Source organism: Lupinus angustifolius, chromosome LG01, assembly GCF_001865875.1.
Source record: "Lupinus angustifolius cultivar Tanjil chromosome LG01, LupAngTanjil_v1.0, whole genome shotgun sequence".
In the NCBI taxonomy this organism is placed as follows: Eukaryota; Viridiplantae; Streptophyta; class Magnoliopsida; order Fabales; family Fabaceae; genus Lupinus; species Lupinus angustifolius.
Genome location: NC_032009.1, coordinates 11,035,802 through 11,047,708, shown reverse-complemented (window position 1 = coordinate 11,047,708; position 11,907 = coordinate 11,035,802). Strand labels below are relative to the sequence as shown.

Genomic DNA, 11,907 nt, shown 5'->3' with positions numbered 1-11,907 from the left:
TCAATATGTTTTACTTTTGTAAAGTCGATTCTATTCAATTTCTTTGGACTAGTTTAGATCAAGTCATTTTGAGTAGAAGGTACTGGAACTCAATAGTTAGGGCTTGTGTAGTTCTGTTCTGTGATGACAGTACTGCTTCAGCTTAATTTTAACAAAATTTACAGATTTAACCAAAGGAATATTTAGCTTACAATATTTCTACACTGTAGTCCTTACATTATCTGTACTACAATTTGCATTTCCCTCTGTGCTAGCCTGCATGCGTGCCCAAATTGAAAAAATAAAACATATGGGGACAAACATAAATAATGAAAGAAAAAAAATTTGGGACTAAAATCCCTGCTTTTCAAAGATATTTTATCTTTTTTCTTGTATTACAAAGATATCCATCACCTTATAAGTAACAATTTTAATCCCTTTTGAGGTGCATAAATGTCCCTCCTAATAAGTATAGCCTTTAAAAATTAAATTATTGTTCTTTTTATCATTATGGGATCTATTGGCTTCTTAAATCGCTAAACCAACACTTTATTAGTTGTATAAAAATATAGTTCATTTATTGAAGAAATTTATAGAGAAAACAAGAGTAGTTGTAGACAGCCAGTGGTATATAAGCAAGTTTTTCAAAATCAAATAACCTTTTCAAATAATCAAATTTCAATATGCTTGTTATATGCCCCCTTAACTAATATCTATGTGCAAAAGAAGGATCTCCGTAATACTTAATTTTAGTTATATTTTTAATGGCAAAAATATAATTTTATTATATAAAAGGATAAAAATATTTTACAATATTATATTATATTTTATTTTTGTAATACTTGTCTCTCATTCTCTGTGCTGTCCTTCTATTCTTGTTTTCAGCACAGTATATTTTCGTTATTTTAGTTTACTTGTATTGTTTTCGAACCTAACAAGAAGTCACACTTAGCTTAAAGTACAATCAATTGTGAAAAGCAGTGTTTGCTTATTATTCTCAGTTTTTAATCTGTTTTTTAACATCCATTTTAGTCACAAGCTTAATTAAAGAAAATTGCTCCATTCATATCACTAAGAAACTCATCACCTCACTTCTAGGATGCGACAGAATCATAGTGCATATATGAAAAAGTCAAAGTGGGACTTATTGTAATTAGGTAGTAAAACTAAAAACTGTATTTACATGTGTTAAGTAATGTCTATCTAAGTATGTGGGGATAAATACACTCCTTTAAAAAATACAAGAATGATTCTTTTAGATACATTAGTGCATGACAACTTTTGTACAACTTTGGATTTAATATCACACAAATAGCAGTGATGTAAAAAAGATCAGTAACAAATTACTTCCACGAGTATAAACAAACACACTTTGTTATACAATTACAAATTACAGATGAATGCATATAGTATACAAGTGATTCAGCTTTTCTCCCTCAGAAATAAACAAACCTCATAGAAAAGAATGTAAGAAATGACAAAACTAGTGGCCCTAATTCGGTCTGTCTAATAAGCTTATGCCATGTACCTGACTAGCCTACACACACACACTCATCATGCACCTTTACCACAACAGTGAATGATGATGGACATTTTAAATTGCTGTTGCTATCATTGTGGTTATGGTTCCTGTGATTGTGATCATTGGTCTGCGATACAGATTGCGGCAATTGCAGTGTGAATTATTTTTTAATTAAAATATATTTTTGAATTCGATGTGTTAGTACTGCGGCTTGATGTGGCCCATTATTATGGTTCGGTATTATATCGCAATTGCCATATAATGCAATTGTGGCGGTCACCACAGCCGCAATATTGCAGTCACATCACATGATACGGTCCGTAATTTAAATCACCCAACACATCCCACAAAAATTTGGGCTTACTTAGACAAAAGAAACAAGATATTTGAAAAACAAGAAAGAGAGGAAGACTTCAGTTTGTTGTCGACAATTGTATAAAACCAGGATTCTCAAGGAGCTGATGCAGTGTTTCAGAAACTCTCTATCTGCCTCCAGCAGCTGTAGTCTCTCATAAACATGATCAACTTCCTCTTCTAAAGCAACCTTTTTCTTATCCAAATGTACCTTTTCGGATGAACCATTTGGAAAGGGGGAAATTCTAACTCATTTTCATCTCCACTCAACTCCACATCTTCTGCCTTTCCCGTACATATTGCATTCGAAGAGTGGGAGAAGCCTTTTGGCTTTTGTACCAATGATGTTCCTTCTTTGATGATGCTTACCATTTATTCTACTTGCATGACCATTTGAAAATCCATTTACATGACCATTATCATGATCTTGATATCTGTTCCGGGGTGGAACAATATGCATTACCATTTTCTTCATAAAGATGTTCAATCAATTTAACATCCTCGTAGCCTTGTTCTTCATAGTTCAATATAATAAGCTTTTCTTCCAGTACCTTCAGCTACTCTAGAATTGACAACCTCTCTTCCTCAAAGTTTGTAAATGATTCCTCCAAACATAAGACAGCATCTACAGGTGTGCTCTGGTCGCTACATTCTTATTGGCTATAAAAGCCGTTTTCTTCCTTCGCTTTGTGATTCAAATCAATGGACAATCCATCACTATCTTCAGCATTGCAACAAGAGGGAGATGAAATCCTACTTCTAATGCTTCTACCATCTATCTCTTCTTGACATTATCATCTTTTCTCTAACCGGATATTCGTAAACCTTTCTTATATATCCCTCAAGCTCCTTTTCTAGCTCGTGCTTCTCTTTGTCCCTCTTTACCATAATCTCATTCAGCAGCTGCAAAGCTTCCTGGTCATACTCACATTGTTCATTCATCATTCTCTGATACTGTAAAGCTTCCATCTGCGTGGCAGCTTTCTCTTCTTGAAGCCTGTTTATCATTGCCATTGTTTGAATGGCTGCTATAGCAGAAGTACTTCTCTCGTCTTCTAGTTCTGCATATAGAGTATTTAAAGCCTTTCTTTCAGATTTCAATACTGATTTCAACTTCTCAATGGTTACTTCACCACATTCTATATCACTCATGACCCTTCCATCCAAAGAATCTTCTGTTCCCGATTATTTCCTCTCAAGCAGTAGCAATTTATTGTGTAGCGCCGATGCATACTCTCGACAGAAGTTGGTGTATCAGGAATGTTTTCTTCCTCATTCTCATGAAGCTCCAAAGATGATGATGACAAATGGTTATTTACTGTTGGTATTCTCACTTCGAGTGACATAGTTTTAAGTTCTATAAATTCACTTTTGTCATGACCTAATTATATATTGCAAGATATTACAAAAAAGAACATTGATGTAAAATATTCAACTTAATTGACTTGAGGAAGAAGGAAGATAACAAATTATGGCGTACCACTATCATCTCGGACAAGAAATCATACTGTGCTAGTAGATGCATCCTCTTTGCTTTGTTGATTTGTATCCAAAAGAACATCTTGGCATTGATACTCATCCACTTGTTCCTGATCAGGAATTTCAGTCCCTATTCAGACTTCTGCTTCAAGTTCCTCTCCTTGCATTTGTGTTGCATCTTCTGATACTGCAGGAATATTAAAAACAAAATGTATGAGAACGTTCCTTATAGAACCAAGGAAGAGAAATAGAAAAAGAATTGGGTAAACTTATTGAGGAGGAAAATACTTACAATCTAGAGAAAAATCAAAACACAGTTCCATATCTCTTATTTCCATGTTTACTTCAACATTATCATCCTTAGGCATTTCTTCAGATGTTCTAGAAAATCTAGCATCTTGGTAATTCTGCTCCAAGTTGACTGATAGAGTGCAAATAGCAATCTACCAAGAACACTATAAAATTATCCTACTCCTTTGAAAGATATAAACTAAGAAGATAATAAAAGAGTAAATTCTTCATATTTAATTCATTTTCTTATGAATGAACAATAGCATGTTTAAAGAGAATGAAGAAAACATAGTATGATGATGACCCTTCATGTATCATCATCTTACAACACTAAACATTCTAGAAATATTAATATAATATCAACTATTTAATTAAATTTAAATAATCAACTATCATATTCTATCTTATTCCTTTTCTAATGAATTTCATATCAATTACCATAATAAATATCCTATCATGTACTTCTCTTTGTAACCCTGAGGAGTTCTCTCTAATTTTGTTGATTCAACCTCATTGGCCTTAAATACCTCTTTGTTATCTTGACATGAAAATTCTATCACAATATCCCCATACATGTGTGGAGAATAAAATCTGAACGCTCAAAGTCGAGAATAAAATCTGAACGCACAAAGAGTCAAGACTTGCACATTTGACGCTAACCTGAGTTTTGATGAAGACAACGAACATATAAGTAAGTTTGAATATCGTACAACAAACAATGAGCCGAAGACTCAAGGGTTACATCTATAGACTTAGGGCATTGTAAGTTTTACTTTTATTAGAAGTCTTAAGATGATTGTCTTAGGTCGAGTCTAGGTTAGGTAAACCTAGATGAAGTCTCACAAGAGCTTTAATATAAACAAGATTAAAATTGAGACATCACATCTAGATATCATATGATAAGTAGGTTCATGCATCTACATAATAGTCTTATGCATTAAAGGTATCATATTTGAAAAACTACGTATTGCATGTTCACATATCATATGGGTAGTTTGTCATGCATCAAGAAACTATTTTTCATACAACATAATCGATTATGTATTATGTATAGTCGATTATCAGAATTACAATAGCTAACCAATCTGATGTTGTTGATGTGTTAATCGATCAAGTTACTGTATAATCGATTAAGACGTAACAGAAAACCAATTTTTAACAGCCCATTAATCGATTAAGTGGATGAATAATCGATTAATAGCAAAATCAGTATGTTTGGTATAAATGCTAGAATTCTGGCCCATGTGACATATCATCATATCATGCATAATGTTGTATAATCTTGCATAACTAGATTATCTTTGAATATACACTTTCATATAGATTGCATTAGAAAAGTTTAGAGAATAAGGACATATTGAATAGGGCTTAGACATTCAAATTGTTGCATGCATCTCTAGGGCTTTTTCATGCATTACATTCATTCTTGTGTTTCTTGATTTGTTTTTTAAAGTGAACGTGAGAAAAATCTGTTTTCTAGAAATTGTGAAATTTGTTTTGTGAAAACCTTTCTATAATTTTCTCATATAGAATAGGTTCTTGTGAGTATTCTGCATAGTGTTTTTAGAGTTAAGTTTATATTGTTATATCTGAGTAATCAATACTCAAGAAAACTCAAAAATCTGTATTGAACAAGAAAAGTGATCTCTTGGTGAGTAATTTCACTTCAAGAAGAGATTTGTTATTTTTCACGAAGACTAGGAGGTATTTGTGCGAGTGATACCTGACTGGGGCCTAATCGCGAAAAGATAGGTAATCTTAGTATGTGAGATAGAGAGGTCAAACCGAGGTTGTCAAGTTTGTAGAGTCCAAGAAAGTAGCGTCTTAGTTTTTGTCATTTACTGGAAGTTTGTGTGTATCAAACATTTTCAATAGTGAAAAAGAAAAATCTCCCAATATCAGAATGGGAGGTTTGGATGTAGTTTGCAGTGGACCGTAAACGAACCAGGATAAAAATTCTTTGTGCACAATTTTCTAACCCTTATCTCCTTTACTTTTGTGCTTTATATTCTTTTGAATTGATTGATTCTGTATTACCTGCTATAATCTGTTTTAGTATCATTTTGTAACCTCTATAATCAATTAATTGTATAAGGATTGGTTAATTGGTGACTTGCGTTGCAAGAAACCATAAAATCAGGATCTGTAGGACTCAGGATAATCAATTATCCACAAGCATAATCGAAAAATATTGGTCAATCAATTAAAACTAAGCTTAATCGATTAAGTGCAACAACTTTCTGTTTTTCGCAAAATATAGGAAAGGCAGACTAAGTGATTCGCGACACATATTCAACCCCTTCTAGGTGTATTCTTACCTACTCATACCCAACAAAATCTTCATCCTCCACCTTATTTCCATTTTGATTTAAAGTTTCTGCCTCCATGGATTCAACCAATTCAACTAGAATCAATCTACATTTATCACCATGGATAAAGAATTCCAGATGTTTGTGTTGAATTTCCTGAACCATCTCTCTAGTACAATCTACATCAAGAATAGTATTGTGCTCACAAGGTTGAACAGCATCGTCATTAGTGGCATTCAAAGTTTCATCTTCGAGGACTTCTTTCCCTTTCTCTAAACCCAAATCCAACTTGTAAATTTCATCAGCCAAAGTTTTAATTCCCTGATCAACCTCAAACACTATGTTAATTCCCCAATTTTCTTCAGTGTCATGTTCAGCTCCATGATGATCAAGCACAAAATGGGATATTCTGTGATCCGAGTGATCATCACCTCCATCAATTTCTGCATCAACCCCACCTTCTGTGATCAAATTATGCTTCTGAGGGTACCCGAAAATGTTAATAGAATAAGGCTTGATCAGAATACAAGAAGGATAGAACCGGTTATCTAAGTTGACACCACAACAAGAACACCTCAAAGGTTCATCGTCCACTTTCTCAATTGCCTTACCCTCATCACCATCTTGAATCATATTCAGACCTATTTGCTTCATCCATGGAAAGAAACCAAAACTCTTAGAAAGTTTAACATAATCTGGATGAGATGATGAAGATGAGCAATCCTCACACATGCCCTGTGATTCAGCCAGATTGAGATGATTGGAGCAGAAACCAAGCTTGGAAATCTCAGTGGCATGAGCTTCACACACAAGATCTCTGCATGAATTTTTGTTCTTTCCAGGCTCAAAGATGTAATCAATTCTTGTGCACCATATGCAAGGCCTTTTGAGGTCAAAGAAATCAGCATACTTTATGATCAGATAAGAAAAAAGTGAATCTAGGAGAAGGAGTATGATAAGAATCCATTCAAGGATTGCATAGACAAGAACAAGGGTGATTTTGTTTGGTTTCTAAGTGATGTGGTTGAAAATGTATTGACTGCCATGTTTTATAATGATGCTCAGATTTTGATATATGTACACACAAAAAATGGTTACCTATAATACCAGAAAGTAGTAGAAAGAGATACACAAAATTGAGTTTTCAGGGTTCAGACAATTTTTCAAATATCCATTGGGTGAGTGTATGAGAGAGTTAGAAAGAGAAGTAGAGATTGAGTGGTTTTGTGTGAGGACTTAAGCACATGAGGAGAGCCTCATAGCTTAAGAACCCAATTGAGTTTGCTATTCTACTATGAGACTCTTAATATTACCACTATCTTTAAGGGCTGATATCCACAGCGACTTTCATCTATCGACACTAACCCGATGATATTCCTTTCTCTTTAAGTGGTTTCATTCACCTATAAGTATTTAGTAATATATCTTAATTCAGCTTATAAGTAGTCATTTCTATGGCACAACTCCTAATGAATGACATCAATTATTAGGACTTAAGCACGGACAAGGATCACATGTCCCACAATTTTCCTGTCTCCCTGTCCCGGACCAATCAAACATCACAAAATAATATTAAAATATTAATTTCTGTTTTTATAATTTTTCTTTTTAAATGAATGAAGCTCTATGATTGGCTTGGTACACCAAGTGGGACATGAATGGGGACATGTGATCCCCATCCCTTAAGCACATGAGGAGAGTTCAACCAAAAGACTAGTATGTTAGGTGGGAGAGCCTCGTAGCTTAAGTACCATATTAAATTTGTTATTCTAAGATAGATCAAATACAATGATAGCAAAAGAAATTAAGGAGGAGAAAAAATTGTTATATAGACAAAGGAAATTGAAGAATGGCCGAAATTATTTACATAATTTACGGTGTTGGTCTAGTATAAAGTTCCGCTAGATCTCAATGATTAACAAAATGTCAATGATTTAATTCTTGAGAATGACACTTATTATAATGAACAATTACGCACCCAAAAGAGATTAATTCCTTATCCAAGAAAGTAGAAAATACACTTAATAGTACCCAAAAAATTATGCACATAATTTTAAAGGTTAATAAATAATATGAAAATTGAATTAAATTTTATTAAAATATATTAATTAAACTTTCATATCTTTTAACAATTGATTATCATCATAAATTCGATTTTAATTCCAAAGAAAAATTAGAATGTAATTTGTTAAGAAAATAATTGGTTGGAGAGTATTACATTGAAAAGTGTAGAAAAATGGAAAGAGATTAATTTCATCTCAATTCTATATGTGTATAAAAAAATTACAGAAAGATAGGAGTACATTAAAAAGTGAAAAATATTTGGAAAAGATATTAAGAGTAATTATTAAATTAGGTAGAAATAAGTGCTTAAATAAATAAATTAAGCCAATTTTTTTTAAAAAATGTACATATAATTTATCTTCATTTTATGAAACATATATGAGATAATATAAAAACTAAAACATTAAAAAAGTTTTGGAAATAATGAAAATATGTTATTTTGTCAAAGCATTATATGCAAAGTGCTTTTTGACAAAAAAATGTAGTAGAATCCTGAGGAATTTGATTTCATTAGAACATCAGTTGTGAGGAATTTAGCAATTTTACGAGGGAGAATGTGCAAGGCATTGTTACCAAATTAATGCTACTTTTTTTTTATAAATCTTAATATCCATGTAGTGTGAGTATAAATATATATATACATATTAGTAAATAATTTATCATTTATTTATATTACTTATATTTAAGAGTCAATAATAATTAAATATGAATGAAAAATGATATAATAATAATCTAAAAAACTTTTATTCTATCAAGGCATAAATATTATTTTATACACATATAACAAGTCATTGATATTTACTACACTGTATGGTTAATTGATTTGACGTGGTTCATATTGCTAACTAGAGAAATATTAATTATATTGCAAGCATACTTGATTGTTTTTTGTTCTTTTAAAAGATTTAAACAATTGAACAGATATATAAATTTTAAATATTTTTTTAGTATAAATTATCATATTGTCTATAAGATATTCATCTCCAACCTTATTGCATAATATTGTTTTCATTATTTTCATTTTTAAAGATGATATGTATAAGATAAGACAAATGACTCGATGATAGGAATAAACATTAACAAGTAGTATCTTTCAATATAGATTACTATAACAATTAAGGAAATATTCTCTGTCTGGTAGACTGAAATCATCTTGGGTATTTATCTTCGAGATGATTGATACATTTTGATAATTTTTTAAGGTTCATTATCCAGTAGAACCACTTGAACAATTGAAATTTTTTGTTTAAGTAAATATGTCGAATATATACCATATTGATCATCTTTTCGGATGGTTTCTTTTCAAAATATGAATTAATTGTTTTATTCCTATACATTTATGAAACATTGAAAAACAACAATCAAATAACGAGGGTCTATAGAAATGCAATTAAAACAAGAATATATTATAAATCTTTTCTTATCACCTTATTCTCATTAACTGGCAATTAAACTCAGTATTGTAAAAACTGTACTGGTTATCAAATTAGTCAGGATACTAGTATAGTGATATAGTGGTTCAATCGGTTGTTAAGTAATTAAACCGCATGCCGGTTAAACCAGATATACCTACTTATATTTATATATATATATATATATATAAATCAATAACAAAAAAATTTCAAATAGGTAGATACTCAAATTTATAATCAATATTCATAATCTACTCAAAATTCACATAAACAAACAACTTTAAGTCTTTAACAAATTCAAAGTCTAAATTATAAAATATACATCAATCCAAAAGTATCACTTAACAACCGCAAAATATAAATAAATGACACAAGTTCACAACTCACTCTACAAAACAAATAAATTTGGAGTTTTAACATTTAATACAAGGAGTCAAAATTGTCTCATATCGAGATTATATTTTTGCATCAATACAACAAGATTACACAAATGTCACTGAGATTACACACGAATATTAGAAACCAAAATGTGTAATCTAAGTATGCCTTGAAAGCATGTGCCTTGAAGTGTTGAAGAATGGTTGGAAATATGGGTCACCTTGTAATGAGTTTTTAAGTTTTTTTTTAAAAAAGTGTATAAACCGGCCGGTTTAGTCAAATACGGCGGGTTCATCAGTTTTGACCGGTTTTGATAATTGGCCGGTTCAACATCTGTACCATACCGGTTAGGGGTCCGGTTCATCGGTTTTCCGGTCGAACCGGCCTTACGGTACGATTTTTACATCATTGATTAAACCAACTATGAAAGTCTAATATGAAACTTAAAACATACATTGTTTTAAATAACTCATTTTTTCATCTAATAATAGTATATGTACTCATACTCTATAGTTGTCGCTATCCCATTTTGTGGGTGCGACAGAAATAATGCAATAAATACAATGAAGTCACCATTGATATTTTTTGAGGGAAAACATGAAAAACCAATTTTAAAATAAGGGTTGACTTGCTTATAGAGAAAAATTAAGTTCGGGGGTCGATTATAGATGAGGAAGGTGTTAGACACCTCATGCCGTCCGTTATAAAAATGGTACCTAGATCAGTTATGTGGATATTCGTTCAAAACATTAATTTTACACTCACATATTATCAAATAAAAAGAAAAGGACCAAAAACATATTTATTTTATTTTTTGTGCCTAATATGGAAGTTCATGCTCCTACATTTCTCTAGTCTCAATACAGAAATAAAGACTACATAGTTCTTTTAAAAAATAGTTGATTAGTTGATATGTTTTTTATTTTATTTTATTTTTATAAAGTTAACAACATAAGGTAACGTGACAAGACACTAGTCCTATAGTGCCCTATTTCACGTTTCTATTATTTAATCTTTTAAATATTGACAACATGAGGTAACGCGACAAAACACTAATCCTATAATGCACTACCTCTCATTGCTTTTTTTAGAACATAAAATAGCACGACAAGGAACAAGTCCTTATAGTGCACTATTTTACATTACTTTAGAAAACATAAAATAACGCTACAATGAACTAGTCCTATAGAACTAGTCCTATAGAACACTATTTTACATTGTTTTTAATTAAATTACATTTTTTAAATTGACAAGATGAGGTAATGTGACAAGGCACTAGTCCTATAGTGCACTATATTATATTTTTTAATTAAATTATTCCTTTTTAAATTAACAAGTAACGTGACAAGACACTACTCCTATAGTGCACTATCTCCCCTTGGTTTAGACAACATAAAATAGTGTGACAAGGAACTAGGCCTATAGTCCACTATTTTGCATTGTTTTTAATTAAATTCATTTTTTTAAAATTAAAAAGATGAAGTAACGCGACAAGGTACTAGTATTATAGTATACTACCTCTCCTTGCTTTAGATAACATAAAATAGCGCGACAAAGAACTAGTCCTATAGTACACTACTTTACATTATTTTTAATTAAACGTTTAAAAAAATAATAATAAGATGATGTAACGCGACAAGACACTGGTCTTGTGGTGCACTACCTCCCATATTATTTTTTTTTAAAATTTTATAATTTTGAATGCATTTTTTGACATCACAATTTTAATTTATACATAAAAGGAAAAATAAAATAAATATATATAAAAAAATAAATAAAAAACAGAGCATAAATATAAATAAAAAATAAATAAACAAAAAAAAACAACAACTAGGATTAGTGTTAGGGTTGCCATAGGGGCAACCTATTTTGTTGGCTGAGAGGCAGCGGTGGCGGCGCCTTCCACAACACGCCATGCTGGCAAGGCTGCCACGTCTACTAGACCATGCAGGCAGCACGACAATAAGCCATGGAGGGCTTAGACCACATGATGATCTGCCATGGGGCATCCATCATGGCCCACAGTGACAAGGGGGCTCCTCTACTAGTGACCGATGCGATTGGGTGCATAGAACCCATGGAGGAGCCGCTGACAGCCCCACCCGCAAAGGAAGCAAGG

At 31.8% G+C, this 11,907-nt stretch overlaps 1 pseudogene; it reads right to left on the bottom strand.

Moving 5' to 3' along the window:
* On the bottom strand, positions 1,866-6,980 carry LOC109349415 (annotated as a pseudogene).